Here is an 18,765-nt window from a genome sequence, read left to right on the forward strand (position 1 = left end):
AACCCCCTGTTCACCAAAATCTTATATATTGACCTTCTCCCTCTGTCTCTTTGCAGCAGTCTCTCAGAGCTATCTGAGGTGCTGTCTCCCAGGTTGCAGTCCTCATTTTGCACCAAAATAAAACTTAAATTGCAACTGTCAAGTTGTGCATCTTTTTAGTTGACCAGCACAAGAGAGTGAGAATAAAACATCTAAACAAACAGAAAACTTCAGGAGGGCTTCAGTGCACTCTGGGTGTAGTGCAGTCGACTTGAAGTATGTTCACCATGGGCAAGCAGCATCGTTGGCCATCCAGACATCACCTAAAATGGATTTCTGAGTTAAGGCAGAATTCCTGGCAGGACCTATTTGGATGCTCACAGACCTTCTTGAAACTGGCTCTGTCTGCACAGAGAAGAGGCTGATGGTTACTGTTTACAGGTCTCCTTGAATTTTATTGAATTACATGGGAGGAGGGAGTATCTGGAAACAGACTTGTATAGATTTTTCATTGTTATTCTATGTCTTAAAAATAGGGACTGTCTGTTTCCCAGTCCCTAAGTCATGTCTGATTCCTTTTTGTCACATGGACTGTAGTCCACCAGGCTCCTCTGCCCATGGGATTCTCCAGGAAAGAATACTGGAGTGGGTTGCCATTTCTTCCTCCAGGGAATCTTCCTGACCCAGAGAATGATTCCATGTCTCTTGCATTACCAGGTGGATTATTTACCCCTGAGCCACCAGGAAAGCCCCTTAAAAATCTGCTTTCACATAAAATTCGGATTGGGGGCATTCTGGTAAAATCGGCCAATATTGAGTTGATCTATTAAAAGATAGGCTAGCCATGGGCAGCCCTGCCCTTGCTCCAGGGCTCACAAACATCAAAGCTCCTCCCGTCTTTCTCACTGCCTGTCATCTCCTGACACTGATGGCAGAAGTCAGTTTTTATTTATTATGAATCTTGTACTGCTTATTTTCCTAAAGTTGAAAAAACTTTTTAGAGAAAGCTGTCTTTTGTGTATTTGTGTGTGTGTGTTGTGTATTTTGTGTAGCTGTGTGTTTGTGTATTTTTCAGAAGTGGAACTGAAATACGATCCAAAAGATAATGTACACAAGGAAATGATTAGAGAGGATATACTTCTGGGGGAAGGGAGCGATATTCCTACCTACGTAATATGCAGATAGTGCCCATGTCAGCATTTCTTGCATCACGAGGGAGCACTCACTGCTTCTCTCCCTGGTGCTGCTCTTCCAGGAATCTGGAAAGCCGGAATCATTGTGTACATTGAGTTCTTAAGGGATAGGCTACCCACTCCATTATTCTGGGGCTTCCCTAATAGCTCAGACGGTAAAGCATCTGCCTGCAATGCAGGAGACCTGGGTTCAATCCCTGGGTTGGGAAGATCTTCCCTGGGTTGGGAAGATTCCCTGGAGAAGGGACGGGCTACCAACCCCAGTGTTCTTACCTGGAGAATTCCATGGACAGAGGAGCCTGGCAGGCTATAGTCTATGGGGTCACAAAGAGTCAGACACAACTAAGCGACTATCACTTTCACTTTCAAGGGCTGAACCCACATGCTTGTTAAGAACATTGAACTGTATTTGACTTATGCCCTAATATATTAGTGTTCTGGAGATGGGTCACACACAAGGAGGGGTTCATTTTCGAAAGCAGTTTCATCTCAGCAGTCTCCATATGTAACAAAGAGCACCTTTCCCAAGACAGTTTCTGAAACTCTTTGCTGGCATTAAAAAGGGTCTCAAAACCAGCACTTCTAGATTTTTCTATTCCAGAACACAAAAGCCAGCTCTTGAATAGTTTCAAGTCAGTGTAGGGCATTTGTAGCAATTCAACAAAAGTCAATTGAATTCAAAGGAAAATCAAGTAGATTAAATTGAATTTAACTCTTTACTGTTCACAAAACAATCACTAATTGATATTTGCTATGCATCCACTGACTGTGTGGATCACAATAAACTGTGGAAAATTATGAAAGAGATGGGAATACCAGACCACCTGACCTGCCTCTTGAGAAACCTATATGCAGGTCAGGAAGCAACAGTTAGAACTGGACATGGAACAACAGACTGGTTCCAAATAGGAAAAGGAGTACATCAAGGCTGTATATTGTCACCCTGCTTATTTAACTTATATGCAGAGTACATCATGAGAAATGTTGGGCTGGAAGAATCACAAGCTGGAATCAAGATTGCCGGGAGAAATATCAATAACCTCAGATATGCAGATGACACCACCCTTATGGCAGAAAGTGAAGAGGAACTAAAAAGCCTCTTGATGAAAGTGAAAGGGGAGAGTGAAAAAGTTTGCTTAAAGCTTAACATTCAGAAAACTAAGATCATGGCATCTGGTCCCATCACTTCATGGAAAATAGATGGGGAGACAGTGGAAACAGTGTCAGACTTTATTTTTGGGGGCTCCAAAATCACTGCAGATGGTGACTGCAGCCATAAAATTAAGACACTTACTCCTTGGAAGGACAGTTATGACCAACCTAGATAGCATATTAAAAAGCAGAGACATTACTTTGCCAACAAAGGTCCATCTGGTCAAGGCTATGATTTTTCCAGTGGTCATGTACGGATGTGAGAGTTGGACTGTGAGGAAAGCTGAGCGCCGAAAAATTGATGCTTTTGAACTGTGGTGATGGAGAAGACTTTTGAGAGTCCTTTGGAATGCAAGGAGATCCAACCAGTCCATCCGAAAGGAGATCAGTCCTGGGTGTTCATTGGAAGGACTGATGCTGAAGCTGAAAGTCCAGTACTTTGGCCACTTCATGTGAAGAGTTGACTTATTGGAAAAGATGCTGATGCTGGGAGGGATTGGGGGCAGGAGGAGAAGGGGACGACAGAGGATGAGATGGCTGGATGGCATCACTGACTCGATGAAAATGAGTTTGAGTAAACACTGGGAGTTGGTGATGGACAGGGTGGCCTGGTGTGCTGCAATTCATGGGGTCACAAAGAGTCGGACATGACTGAGCAACTGAACTGAACTGAACTGAACTGATGCATCCACTGAATGGGAGGCCCTTACTGGGGAGCAGGCTTCGAAAGGAAAAAAAAAATATGATGGCCCTTGACTTCCAAGATATCATGGTCCAGTCATCTTTGTAGCTAGACAGTCCAGGGAAGAGTCAACTAGCTCTCAAAGTATAGCTTTGGCCCGAGGATGAAAAAGAGGTTTGGTAAGTGAGAGACAGAGGTAAATAAAACATGACTGAAATAAAGGCAGCATTAAGTGTCCCAGGGGATGAGAACTCAAAGCACTAAAGCCTCAAAGAATCTGATGGTTGGAGCAGGCTTTGGAAGGAAAATTATGGGATCAGATTAGTGCTAAGTAAGGCTGTGTATTCACGGTTTTCATCTGCATTTCCCCTATTCCCAGAATAGTAACATTCTCTGTATGTGTGTGTGTACACACACATGCATTTTGCCTGTCTGTGAAATATACCCACTGCCCTACGCTCCACAAGGGACCTGAGACAAATGAGAGGGCTGGGATTACAGCTCCTTACATGGGGACTGTCCACATTCACCCATCTGTGTACCTTCGGACTCCTTCCCAGCACTGAGACCCCAAATTTTCAGGAAAAGATAAGACATTCTTGTTGACGTAGAGCAGGGAGTCGCTCATGCCTCCTTAGATCAACACGTCCTGGAGATAAACATCTGTGCCTGCCCCTGTGATGGGTGCTGGCACACCACACAGCATGCAGGTGGATAGACTCCATCCACCGCAGTGCCATCTTCATCCCTGTGTTTAAGTTCTATTCCAGGAGAACAGATGTTGAAAAGGAAGAGGAAGCCCAGGGTTGGGATGGAGCCTTTGGGGACATCATCAAGCCAGGAGACCAGCAGTGTTAAGGGGCAATGGGCTAGTGGCCTCTTAGACTCAGAACAGGCCTTTCAAGAAGACCCTCACCAATCCCCCTGCCTGGGCCCCTGTAGCTTTGGCATAGCTCTTATATCAGTATCCTAGGATACTAATTTTTGCTGAAAGTAGAGGAATTTTGGAGACCAAATTTAGCAGAATAATGCCTTGGTTTTTGTTACCTAGATCTAGAAACTGCTAGTAAACTTGCCTAAATAATTGATCTTCGGTGCTGGAGCCAGGAGGGTTTCTTTCAAGCCCTTGAAACACCCTTGAAACACCCTTGACCTCGTGTTGTCTAACTGAGAGTCTGTGGGGAATGACTGAGTCAGGAGGCTGCGGGTCTTTCCAGGTTTCCCAGGAGGTTTCCCACCTCCTCAGGCAGAGGTGATGGCGACGTTGCTCTGATCCCTGGATCTGCTCAAGGTCTCAGGCGCTCTACTCTTACCAAGGCGTCAGGCAAGGTTTTGTTGTTGTTGTTACCTGGTGGAACGTGGCTTATAAAGAAGAGAACGGTGAACACGGGGACAGCAGCGGTCATGCTGGAGAGAGGACACGGCCTGGCTTCGTCTCCAAGAGGCAGAGGCCGCTTCCGCCCGCGGCTCCGGCGCCTGCGGGACGGCGGGGCCGGATGTCCGCGCTCCTCCGCCTCATTAGGGCTCCGCGCAGAGCTGTTCTGAGCCCGGAGCGGCCTTCGCAGGAAGCCGGAGAATCCTCCTTTCGTGGGACACTCAGAGCATTGGGAGCCTGTGGGCGCGCACTTTGGACCAGAAAACCGTGTTAAATGGGAACACGAGCTACAAATGCTTTGGCCCCGGATGAAAGGGTCTGAGCGAGGAGCCGTCTGTGTTCAGGTCCAATGAGCAGGAATGGCTTCCTCAGTGACTAGACATTAGTGAGCTCTTCCGGGCTTTACGGGCCATCCTCACGGTCAGTCGCCTTCTCCCTCCGGGTCGGAAGGCCCACGGTGCTCTGCTCACAATGTACTCAGGACACGCATGTGAATTTGCTTCCCAGACACTTGCCTCCAGTGAGCTGTGAGCTTGCTGCTGAGACCAGGCTTTGCTCCTCAGGGCTGAGGAGGAAGTTGAATCCTGTGGTCATTTACTCTCAGAACCTCAGCAGGTCAGACGCTGGTGGGGCAGGGAAATGGACATACCTCTGAACATGGAGGCAGGAGGTCAGGGTTCAGTTCCAAGTCTCTAGGCCAGCCCCTCACTAGAGGTCCAGACATCGGCAGAAAGCCGTCTTCCTGGAGTCTCAGCAGCACCTGCATAGATTCAGGTCTGCTGCACCTTGATCAAGAGACACTCGGTCATGCATGAAAACAACTGGGAAAGCTGCTTCAAGATGCAGACACCTAGACCCACTCTAGGAAGTTTTAGTTTGGTATGGTGCAGTGGAGCCTGGATGTCTGCATTTTTAACATGGTTCCCAGTTACCAATTCTGGAGTGTATTCTGGAATACTCAGTGGAAAATGTCACCTTAGATCATCTCTCAGCTCCTTTCTCGCTCTTACATTAGAGTATCCCAAGTGCTCTTGTCTGAGTAAATCTTGTGGTTGGCTTTTATGACTGACACCAACATTCTGTGTGTATCTAGGTGTGTATGTGTGTGTGCGTGCCTGTAGGCAGCACACAAAGGTAAATTGCACACCTTAATCTGTGCCAAGTTAGAGTCCATATTTATAAACAAATCTGGCCAGGAGGAGTAACTAAATTGACAGAGCAATCTATTTAGAAGAAAGCTGTTGCAGTAATAAAGGCTAATTGAGCTTCCGGACTAAAGCAGAGTGCATGTATAGAAGAATGAGAGACAAAGCACGGGACCATGATGACATTTATAATTAAAGTGGGCACATATGAGTAGCCCATAGTTTTAATCTGAGTGCTTAAGTAAATGGCAAGAACACTTACCTGGAAATGGAGCTGTGCTGAGAGGCAAAGGCATGGTGACCTTCAGCCTGAGCAAGTGTAGATAAGTCAGAGTTCTAGAGCCACTGGTGATGGCCTCTGCTGCCCCCTGTTGGTTCAGAACCAACTGTTGCTGACACTTGCCTGTAGCCCCCTGCTGAGATATCCAGAAGCCAGCTGTCTGGACCCCCAGGGTTCTGAAGGAAGAGCTGGCAGAGGGCACTTAAGTGTGAGGGCTGAGATGATGGTGGGGCTTCCTGTGGGTGTAGCTGGAGCTTCTGCACACTGGGTGTGGGTCTGGGGTCCTGCACTCTGTGCATGCACTTCCTGGGTGGAACTTCTGAAATGGGTGGGGATGGAGGGGTAGGCAGTCTCAGCACCAAAGTCCCTCTGTCGCTGTCCCTTAGGACAACCCTGCAGGACTTGTCTTCTGGGGTTTGTGCCAGAATTCCCAAGTTCATCTGTGTCCTCCTCCTCCATGGTTTTTTATTTCCCTTTGCTGCATCATTTTGCCTTTTTTTTTTTTTCCCTTTGTGCAGACCTTGGACTATGAAGCTCAAATATTCTACGAGGCCAGAAATTGGTACCTTGTCATCTGTAGAGGAGAGTCTCTATTCTAATCTCCCATGATCTTAGGGTTTATTTTTATTGTTATTGATAGTGGTGGTACTGTTATCTTTATGATGGCCTTCAACTTTTGTTACCATTGTTGGTCGTTATTATTTTATTAGAAGCATTCATCATTATTTTATTAGTATTTATTAGTAATAGTATCCATCTTTTTTTCCTTATTATGGATGACTTTGTAGTTGATTTATTCAACATGAGGGCTTCCTATGGGACTTAGACAAATCTGTGGTTGCGGAACAGGTCAGTTGGCACCTCTGTGCCTTCTAGGGCAGTAACAGAACTTCTTGAGCCAGCGAGGGGACTGAGAATGTGTCCAGAGTCGCAAGGGGTCCTAGGGTCCCTAAATGCCCCTAGGGTGCCATAAGTGCCCTTCAGTTTGTGGCAGTGTTGGCTCCCTGTTTCTGAGCTGATGTAGGAAATACTGAGAAGGTAGGGGGAGGTGCTGACACTGTCTAGAAAGCCAAGAGCAGTATCACCCCCACCTTCAGGGTGAACTTAGAAAAAAATGTATACTTCTGAAGGGTCAATTATTTCCTCTTTGTGTCTTCTAAGACAAATACCTTTTTAAAAATCTAGATAGCATCACATACTTTTTCACTTTTTATAAATATATTGTCATTTCACACTTTTCATTATCTTTCCTCCCTGGGCTATTTGAAAGATTATTTTTGTTTTGAAAGTAGGAGATTGTTGAACCCCTCTTTGCTTACTCTGAATATTTTGGGTCAAGTGTAGCTAATGAGCTGTGTGCCTTCACCTGGGTGGATGGAGGACCACCATATTCTCACAGCTGACAGCACTTGTTCTGATGGAGCCCAGATCTGTGCCGTCTCACTAAAATCGTCCCGTGTCCTGAAGCCCTGCCCCCTGGACGTGCAAGTCCAAGAATATCAGCCCATCCCTGATAATTCCAATCCCACCTGGCTTCTCTGACAGACGCCTCCTTTCTATTCCTGTGATGCTCAGAGGATCCCATAAAATAGAGCATTTCTCAGGCCCATTCAGAGCCTTTGAAATGACAAAGTTGAAGATCAGACGATGTTTTGTTTTGTGAGAATCTAAGAATGTACTGAGGAGGATTTAGATCCTGAGACAAGAGAGTAAAAGAAATAGGCTGTGACCCAGGTCACAGAGAAAGACCGTCTCAGAAGTTTTGGGAGGTCTGGGCACGGCCCCAATGTGCCGGCTGTCTGATAGTTTCATCCCCTTGTGCCTTCAGCCAGCAGCTCCCTGCCCTTGAGATGCAGGGCTCTGCAGAATGAAGACATTCCCCCAACCGTCGCTCTGTAGGAAGGAAGGAGCACAGTTTGCTCTTCCTAGGAAGTCCTCTCCACACGGCTCAGTGGCTGTTCTTGGACCTACTCAGGTCTTTTCCTGCTGGAGAAGAGAGGCAGCCAGTGAGGTGGGTGATCTCTGCCCACCACCTCCGGTGATTCTCAAACTCTGCCGCTCGTTTGATGACCTCAGAGCAGCGGCAAGCCCAGTGCCCAGGTCTCAGAACAGACAACCAGCTCTACTTGTAAGGAGGATCCGGGCGTATGTACACATTGCAACTCACCAACTGAGTCCAGTGTGGCCAGAGTGAGAATAAACCAGTACAACTGCTTATCACATTCTCTACGCAGGGGACTCACACGGTGCATTGTTAATGTGCGTATGTGGGGGTCTGGGAGGGCCTGATTCTGTGTTTTTAATAAGGTCCTCTGAAGCTCCTCTTTCCCTCAATTATAAAATCTATCTTGAGTAAAAATAATATTCAGATCCTCTTCAAGGCTTAGAGATAAAAACCACATAAAACATGTCTTATATGGTAGAACTTTATTAAAATTGAAAGAAAATTTTTTATTCTATGGTAAATTTTATAAAATTTGTGGGAGACATTATATCAGTTCTACCAAAATTATCATTAAAAAGGAAGGTGGGAACTTATTCAAACTATTTTTTCATACCAACTATTTTCATACCAGTATTACATGATAACAAAATCCAATAATGCATTGTAAGGAAACCTCAAATTTCCGCATGAGCATAGATACAAAAATTCTTAATAAATAGTATATTACATCCAACAGTCTGTAATATGTAATAGTATATTAAATCCATATATAATGGATTGTGACCTAGAGGTGATTATGCAAATTTGATTTAGGGCAGAAGGAAGGCCCTGCTGGGGCTGGGTGCAGGGCCTGCCTGACAAGGATGTTGAATGTGGCCAAATGATCTTTCTACATCTCTTGAGATGATTGTGTGGTTTTTCTTGTATATTCTATACAAGAATAAATAGACAAAGAAATTTCTATAAATATAGAAAGAAAATTTTAAAACAAACTTTATAGTAACACTTAAAAAAACATAAACACAGACATGGATGTCTCCCACCATGATTTATAGACTCATCTCAGGACAGGGCACAGCTGATCTTCTGCAGAGCAGAGTCAGGGTCTTTAGGCAGGTTACAAATGTTCAGATACAGATACTACCATCAGGTACAGATAGTATCATCACTCCCTATCTACACAATGGTTAAAAGTTACTCCTAGAATTTGCCTCAATTGCTTATAATAGATTTAGGCTGACAGCTTGACATTCAGTTTGATAAGTGCCCTGTGACAGACTCGGATTCCATGAGGAGACAGTGCAGAGTGGGCAGCTGTGTCCCCAGGGTGCTCCGGTCCCCCTGCTGTTTCGCCCACCAGGGCGGGGAGTCCTGCTTCACCGGGAACCGCCGCTCCCTGTAACACCCACCCCACCCGCCAGAGTCACAGTCACATCGGGGCATCTGGGGCTAGAGGAAGAGTCTCAGTTGCCACTGGTGTCTTCGTCCCAGTCGCTCTCTTCAGAGGAAGAAGACACCTGGAGGTCGTCGTAGAGGACGCTCCGGGGCCTGGGGACAGCGTGTCTCTCGGGCTCCTGGTCAACGGAAGGGCTCTGAGCAGGAGGGGCTGGCCGCTCCGCAGGCCGTGGAGAGGGGGGCGCCGTGTACCGGCAGCTCCACCGGCCTTCACCCTCTCTCAGGAAGAGCATCCTGAGAGGCCGGCCCGGGACGCGGATGATGGGCGGGGGGTGGGCTGCGGAGATGGCGAGGGCGCTCCTGGAGGGAGATCTGTCCGGTGGAGGCTGGAGGTCAAAGCGTTGCCCCTGGGCAGGTGTCTTCCTGGATACACGGGCTGCCACTCTCGGTCCATGTCCAGCTGTGCTGCTGGGTGGAGGAGGGAGATTCAGGAAGGCCCCCAGATCTGCTGCCAGAGTGCTCTCTGGGGGGGGTCTGGACAGGGCTGAGTCTAGGTTTCTTTGGGGGGTTCACACGTCGGGGTGGGGGGGGTCTGGACAGATCTCTTGCCTGGAGGCCTGGACCAAATTCCCTCCAATGAGAGGCACTGCGGGGAGGGTGGATTTCACATCATCTTTCCTGGTCGGTGACCCTCTTGGGTGACCTGGATCCAGGAGAGATTTCCTCTTGGATGTGTGGATAAGCAGGGGCATGTTTGGGTACTGTAGGAGAAAACCACACAGAGAGGCCAGGTGTAAGAACCTCCTCTTCATCCACTAAAACACCTCATAGGAATTAATTTTATATGATGAGATACTCAACACTTGGTATAGCAAAGTCAGGGGCGGCGACCGAGAGCGCCAGCCTGCGATGGCACAGGAGCAGCCGAGAGGAGCTACCCCACGTCCGAGGTCAGGGGCGGCGGCCGAGAGGAGCAACCCCACATCCAAGGAGAGGCGGCTGTGCGGGGGAGGGCCTAGAGGAGCTACTCCGCGTTCAAGGTCAGGACGGGCGCCGTGAGGAGATACCCCTCGTCCAAAGTAAGGAGCAGCGGCTGCACTTTGCTGGGGCAGCCGTGAAGAGATACCCCACGTCCAAGGTAACAGAAACCTAAGTAAGACGATAGGTGTTGAGAGAGGGCATCAGAGGGCAGACACACTGAAACCGTAATCACAGAAAACTAGCCAAGCTGATCACAGGACCACAGGCTTGTCTAACTCAATGAAACTAAGCCATGCCGTGTGGGGCCACCCAAGACGGACGGGTCATGGTGGAGAGGTCTGAAAGAATGTGGTCCACTGGTGAAGGAAATGACAAGCCACTTCAGTATTCTTGCATTGAGAACCCCAAGAACAGTATGAAAAAGCAAAATGATAGGATACTGGAAGAGGAACTCCCCAGGTCAGTAGGTGCCCAATATGCTACTGGAGAGCAGTGGAGAAATAACTTCGGAAAGAATGAAGGGATGGAGCCAAAGCAAAAACAACACCCAGTTGTGGATGGGACTGGTGATAGAAGCAAGGTCCGATGCTGTAAAGAGCAATATGTAACCTGGAAAGTTAGGTCCATGAATCAAGGCAAATTGGAAGTGGTCAAACAGGAGATGGCAGGAGTGAACATCGACATTCTAGGAATCAGTGAACTAAAATGGACTGGAATGGGTGAATTTAACTCAGATAACCATTATATCTACTACTGTGGGCAGGAATCCCTTAGAAGAAACGGAGTAGCTGTTATGGTCAACAAAAGAGTCCGAAATGCAGTGCTTGGATGTAATCTCAAAAAAGACAGAATGATCTCTGTTCATTTCCAAGGCAAACCATTCAATGTCATGGTAATCCAAGCCTATGGCCCAACCAGTAATGCTGAAGAAGCTGAAAAGTTCTATGAAGACCTACAAGACCTTCTAGAACTAACACCCAAAAAAGATGTCCTTTTCATTATATGGGGACTGGAATGCAAAAGTAGGAAGTCAAGAAACACCTGGAGTAACAGGCAAATTTGGCCTTGGAGTACGGAATGAAGCAGGGCAAAGGCTAATAGAATTTTGCCAAGAGAACACACTGGTCATAGTAAACACCCTCTTACAACAACACAAGAGAAGACTCTACACTTGGACATCACCAGATGGTCAACACCAAAATCAGATTGATTATACTCTTTGCAGTCAAAGATGGAGAAGCTCTATACAGTCAGCAAAAACAAGACTGGGAGCTGACTGTGGCTCAGATCATGAACTCCTTATTGCCAAATTCAGACTCAAATAGAATAAAGTAAGGAAAACCACTAGACCATTCAGGTATGACCTAAATCAAACCCCTTATGATTATACAGTGGAAGTGAGAAATAGATTTAAGGGACTAGATCTGATAGAGTGACTGATGAACTGTGGATGGAGGTTTGTGACACTGTACAGGAGACAGGGATCAAGACCATCCCCATGGAAAAGAAATGCAAAAAAACAAAATGGCTGTCTGAGGGGGCCTTACAAACAGCTGTGAAAAGAAGAGAAGTGAAAAGCAAAGGAGAAAAGGAAAGATATACCCATTTGAATGCAGAGTTCCACAGAATAGGAAGAAGAGATAAGAAAGCCTTCCTCAGTGATCAATGCAAGGAAGTAGAGGAAAACAACAGAATGGGAGACTAGAGATCTCTTCAAGAAAATTGAGATACCAAGGGAACATTACATGCAAAGATGGGCTTGATAAAGGACAGAAATGGTATGGACCCAACAGAAGAATTAGATATTAAGAAGAGGTGGCAAGAATACACAGAAGAACTGTACAAAAAATATCTTCACGACCCAGATAATCGTGATGGTGTGATCACTCACCTAGAGCCAGACATCCTGGAATGTGAAGTCAAGTGGGCCTTAGAAAACATCACTATGAACAAAGCTGGTGGAGGTGATGGAATTCCAGTTGAGCTATTTCAAATCCTAAAAGATGATGCTGTGAAAGTGCTGCACTCAATATGCCAGCAAATTTGGAAAACTCAGCAGTGGCCACAGGACTGGAAAAGGTCAGTTTTCATTCCAATCCCAAAGAAAGGCAATGCCAAAGAATGCTCAAACTGCCTCACAATTGCACTCATCTCACACGCTAGTAAAGTAATGCTTAAAACTCTCCAAGCCAGGCTTCAGCAATATGTGAACCATGAACTTCCAGATGTTCAAGCTGGTTTTAGAAAAGGCAGAGGAACCAGAGATCAAGTTGCCATCATCCACTGGATCATCGAAAAAGCAAGAGAGTTCCAGAAAAAGCATCTACTTCTGCTTTATTGACTATGCCAAAGCCTTTGACTGTGTGGATCACAATAAACTGTGGAAAATTCTGAAAGAGATGGGAATACCAGACCACCTGACCTGCCTCTTGAGAAACCTATATGCAGGTCAGGAAGCAACAGTTAGAACTGGACATGGAACAACAGACTGGTTCCAAATAGGGAAAGGGGTACATCAAGGTGTATTTTGTCACCCTGCTTATTTAACTTATATGCAGAGTATATCATGAGAAATGCTGGGCTGCAGGAAGCACAAGCTGGAATCAAGATTGCCAAGAGAAATATCAATAACCTCAGATATGCAGATGGCACCACCCTTATGGCAGAAAGTGAAGAGGAACTAAAAAGCCTCTTGATGGAAGTGAAAGAGGAGAGTGAAAAAGTTGGCTTAAAGTTAAATATTCAGAAAACTAAGATCATGGCATCTGGTCCCATCACTTCATGGAAAATAGATGGGGAAACAGTGACAGGCGACAGGCTTTACTTGGGGGGGGGCTCCAAAATCACTGCAGACGGTGACTGCAGCCATGAAATTAAAAGACGCTTACTCCTTGGAAGGAAGTTATGACCAACCTAGATAGCATATTAAAAAGCAGAGACATCACTTTGCCAACAAAGGTCCGTCTAGTCAAGGCTATGGTTTTTCCAGTGGCCATGTATGGATGTGAGAGTTGGACTGTAAAGAAGGCTGAACGCAGAAGAATTGATGCTTTTGAACTGTGGTGTTGGAGGAGACTCTTGAGAGTCCCTTGGACTGCAAGGAGATCCAACCAGTCCGTATTAAAGGAGATCAGTTCTGGGTGTTCATTGGAAGGACTGATGCTGAAGCTGAAACTCCGGTATTTTGGCCACCTCATGCGGAGAGTTGACCCATTGGAAAAGACCCTGATGCTGGGAGGGATTGGGGGCAGGAGGAGAAGGGGACGACAGAGGATGAGATGGCTGGATGGCATCACCAACTCGATGGACATGAGTTTGAGTAAACACCGGGAGTTGGTGATGGACAGGGAGGCCTGGCGTGCTGTGATTCATGGGGTCGCAAAGAGTCGGACATGACTGAGCGACTGAAGAGAACTGAACTGAAGATACTCAACATCAGGGTGCTCATGTGACCTTGATTTATACATCAAATGGCAAATGGAAATATTCTAACAATGGCTCTTGTTAAGAAAGGGGAAGCAAGCTTTTGGTATACCTTCTTCTTGAGACTGTATACAGATTGATGTTTTGCAGGCGCCTTAATGGCAAAATGAGTTTTCATGTCCAGTTTTGGAGGATGAATCACAATTTATAGACTCCTATTCTAACTTAAAGAATTCTACTATGGAAGCTACTGATAAAATCACATCCATTTAACTGCCAGCTTCTTCTTGCCACACATGCAAGTAAGAATGCAAAATTGAAGACACCGAGAAAAACAGCATCTGAAAAATAAATGATCACATTGGTCAGGAAAGAATGTGAGTGGTTTCCTCCCACAGACAGGGACTGAGGCCAGTCGATTAAAGAGGGGGCCCAGCAGAGACCGACCCTCAGGCAGTGGCGGGCTCCAGCTCCTCCTTCCAGCTCTGTGGCTGCCGACCGCGGGGCCTCCTGGGAAATCGCTGCAGGAGCTTCCTCTGATGCTTCTCTTTCCTGCAACACAAACAGGTCAAGTGTCAGAAACCCAGTGTCCTTGGCACAGTTGGGACAACGGTGCTGTGGCCCAGCCCCTTTCCTAGTTTGGGGGTGACACCAGACCTGAATCCCTCTGCCTTTGTGCAGACCCCCATGTCCTTCCCTGACTCCAGAGACCCCTCCAGGGTCTCCCAGGAAGTCCCGTCTCTCCATCTCTATGGCTTTGGGGCCGGTCAGGTGCAAAGTTGTGTGTGTTCCCCACACTTCTTCATGACTTCAGGCATAGTGTGAGCCCAAGTGTGGCCCCTGAGGACGAGGCTCCTGTCTCTGTCTCCCCAGCTTCCCTGTCCTTTCTAGAGATGGCCCAGCACGGTGTCGACAAGGAGAGGAACTGCCTCCAGATTTCAGCCCAGACCTTGGGTCTCACCTCCCCATTGCACACCTCTGCTTTTCTTCCTCCTCTCTCTCAGCCGTGTTAGGAGTCCCTGGGGTCAGTGGATCCTGCAGCTTCTGTGCTTCCAGGTTCCAGGTTCTCCTTACCGAGTCTGGACCCCAAGGGCTGGGGGACCAGCGCCCCTTGCCAGCGCTTCATGGGGCACCTGAGGCTCCTTGCTGTGTGCCCAAAGGCTCCACAGTCCTTACACTTCACCTGTGGGTGGAGAAGAACCAGGTCAGTGAGTCAGCAGAAACCACAGGCACGAGTCCAAAGTGAATCCCAGGACAGATGGAGAGGGCTGAATGCTGGTTCTGGAGAAAGGACATGGTCCCTCAGGGGCCAGGATATTTACAGTATTGCGGTTCCCAAAGCCTTCATCAGGAGCATCAGAGGAGGAGGGGCTGGTGGTCTAAGGTGAACAGTAAGGGCCCCATTGAAAGATCTGGATGAAGCCAGGCCAGACATAATCCCAAGGACCCCAGGTGGTTCCTCCCAGCCTCTGAATGGCCTGATCTGCTGGGGAATGAGGTCCCATGGCAGTTATCTTTGGATGGGAATGCACCAGTGAGTTATGGACCCAGAATATTCCAGGTCTAAACCCTGTCTCTGCAGTCCATGCCATCCACAGATTCCCTGCAGGTCCAAGCCTCCACTCACCATGGAGTCTTTCTCCTGTGGTGGGGATCCATCTACCTCCCTGGTCCCAGGATTTGCTTCCTCATTTTCTGATCCTGAATGAGTTTGCAGGGTCCCTACCATTCACAGCGACCAGCCATCTTCCACACATACTAGAGATTCTCCTCAATCTTAACTTTTATATTTCTTCTGTAAAAAGAAAGAGAAAACTGTCATATTCACATGGAGAAACAAGACATCCATGCCCCCTTGACCCCAAATGGGGATCATGAAACGTCATGACTCATTTGACTTCTGCCTAGACATTTCTCTATTCTTTCCTGATTACCCACTCACAGATTAGGACCTGGACTCTGTTAAAAGTTTTAGGCAGAAATGTGCCTTTGAATTTGCATCCATAAAAGACTAAGTTTAGAGACTTTGGTTATGTGTATCACAATCTAGGAGATAAAAGTGAGAGAAGATTTTCCCACATGTATATAAATAGCTGTGCTAGGAGAAGGCTATATTTAATATTGAGCCATAGGCATTTGAAAATAAAAAATATTTATTTAATTTGATAATTAAAAAAAAACTGAACTCTCCCAAATGACATCAGAGAAGGCAATTTTCAGATACAAATTCAATTACCCAAATTATTGTCTTCTCTCCTGTTTTTTGAATCTTTAATCCTCAGTGTCTCATTTTTACCTAGCTAATAATAATGTGAAATATATTTTTCAATTAAAGATGAACAAATAATTTTTTAAGCTTTCAGTGCCTACAGACAATACCATCAGGTTTTCATAACTGTTTATCCAGTGTCCCACATCAATCAGAAAGATAGGATGCTAAGTTCCTTAAAATTTGAATCTTCACATAATAATAACATTCAGAAGGATGTATTTTATCAGCCTCTGTTCTCAAATTTACTGAGATTAAGTGATCTAGATCATTGTATGTGTGTGTTCATTCACTAAGTTGAGTCTGACTCTTTGCGACACCATGGACTACAGCATGCCAGGCTTCCCTGTCCTCCACAATCTCCCAGTTTGCTCAAGGTCATGTCCATTGAATCGGTGATTCAATATAACCATTTCATCCTCTGCTGCACCCTTCTCCTTTTGCCTTCAATCTTTCCCAGCATCACGGTCTAAATCTAAATCATTATTTGGCACCATACCTAAAACTCAACTCAGAGTTGATTAAAGATTTGAAGATAACACCTAAGATTGTAAGCCTCCTAGAAGAAAACAAAAGTAATATGCTCCTTGTCATAGTTCCCAATCAAGGGAAAAGGGGGTAAGGAAAAAAAAATAGCATGTATATTCAATGGAAATCTAATCAGCCTTTAAGAAAAAAATTGAGGTCTTGTTCTTTTCCAGAACATGGATAGACCTTGTTATGATGCTAATGAACTAAGTCAGAGGCTGAAGGCAAACACCAAAGGACTTCACTTCCGGGTAGAACAGTAAGAACAAACAAAAAAGAAACAAACCAGATGACAAAAAGAAACACACAGATATACAGAGCAGAGTAGTGAATACCAGTGAGCAGGTTACAGGGGTAAAGGCACAATGGTAAAGTGATCGAATGTGTAGTGACAGTAAGAGAGGAAAATTCAGGTGGTGAGCATGTGTAAGGTTTACAAACGTTGATGTGTAAAGCACAAATGAAGCACATCTAACCTTACACACAATGTTAACTCAATTTGTAAACTTAAATTATAAAGACACCTTACCCTATTCCCAGGCCAAATCACTATGTATCTTTACTACGGACGTCTTTTTCTGAGCGATATGCTGAACACCAAATTTAAAGCAAACTATCCTAAAATCCAGCCGTGCTCCTCCTCTCTGTAGGGGATGATCAGAGAGGTGGGGGAGTAATGCCCTCACTGAGGGAGATGCAGCTTTGAAGGTGGCTGAGGACCAGTCAAGGAGGAATTTCGCTTTCCCAGCTGACCTGAGGCTGCTCCAAGGTCACATGACCTTGGTGAGAGTTTCTTAGCCAAGTGACATCATCTATTACCTTTGGTCTAACCACATCTGAAGACATGTTAAGAAAAAGAAATAATTCACAACTTCACTCATGTGTGGAACACAAAAAACAAGAAGAAAACAAGTAAAAAGAATTTTAAGGAAGAAAAATGTTGACAGGATAACAAAGATACACAGACCTGAGTAGTGGAAATCAGAGAAGCCTCAGAAAAAATGGGGCAGCAAATGGTAACAGAAGAAAACTGCATTTTTGGTGCTGAGGAGGTGTGTGGTTCACAGAAGCTGAAATGTATGGCAGTGCACCTATAACTTCACTAATATTATAATGGAATGATACCTAAGTTTAAAAAACTTAAAACTAAGTTGAAAGAATTTAAAGAATCAGTTCCACTGTCTAAAGCCACATCACTATATAATTTTACTCTTGTCGTATTTCCCCAAGGGACTAGCCAAACACCAAATTTAAACCACACAGCTGTGAAGCTCTAGTCTGCTGTGAACCTCTAGTCTGTCAGCAGATGCTCAGAATCATGAGTGCTGGACACACCAGCTGAGATGCACCTTCCAGGGTGGTTGAGTAGAGTCAGTGGGGAAATTTCCCTTTCATGCTGACTTTATACTATCCTAAGTTCACATGACTTTGATGAGGTTTTCTTAACCAATCAAGGTTAGGTAAGCTATAGTCTTGGAGAAGGAAATGGCAACCCACTCCAGTGTTCTTGCCTGGAGAATCCCAGAGATGGGGGAGCCTGGTGGGCTGACATCTATGGGGTCACACAGAGTCGGATACAACTGAAGTGACTTAGCAGTAGCAGCAGCAAGCTATAGTCTAGGAGGTCGAAAAGAGTCACACATCTTAGTAACTGAACAACAGCAATCACCCTGTATTTATCAACATCTTGAAGACACATTTAGAAGAGAAATAGCTTATGAATTCACTTAAATGTGGAACACAAAACATATATTTAAAAAGAAAATAGTTAAAAAAAAATGAGGAAAGCAAATGACACAAAAACAAACACATATTCTCACAGAACAGAGCAGTGGATGTCAGGGTAGCAGCAAGTGGATGGCCAATGAGTAAAACTGGTCCACAGAATGGTAACAAAAAAACCCCAAGTTTTTGGTGCTAAGCAATTTTATGGTATGCTGGAGCTGAAGTATATTGTTATACACGTGAAACTTATCTAATATTGTGACCAGTGTTAACCTAGAAAAGAATAATTAAATCAAAATTTAAAGTATCAGCAGCCCATTGCTTAAACCACACCAGTACACAATAATATCTGGTCTACTGTCCCATTTCTCTGATGGACAGGCTGAATGCCAAATTTATTTTTTATATAATAGTAAGTTTATTCAACTCAACAGCAGTAAGCAGGTATATCAAATAATGTCAAAATGGACAAGTGAACTCCAAATTTACATAAAACAACCTTAAATCCTCCACTCTGCAGCACTCCAGCTAGGCTGGTCCCTAACCCTAACCCCTGTTGGTCAGTAGATGCTCAGAATGGCAGATGCTGGACACTCTTGAGTCCATTTGAAAGTGGCTGAGGAGGATCAGTGGGAAATTTCACTTTCCTGCTGCCTTTTATTCTGCTCTGAGGTCACATGACCTTAATGAGGT

The sequence above is a fragment of the Cervus elaphus genome, chromosome 32 (assembly GCF_910594005.1).
Source record: "Cervus elaphus chromosome 32, mCerEla1.1, whole genome shotgun sequence".
NCBI classification, from domain to species: domain Eukaryota; kingdom Metazoa; phylum Chordata; class Mammalia; order Artiodactyla; family Cervidae; genus Cervus; species Cervus elaphus.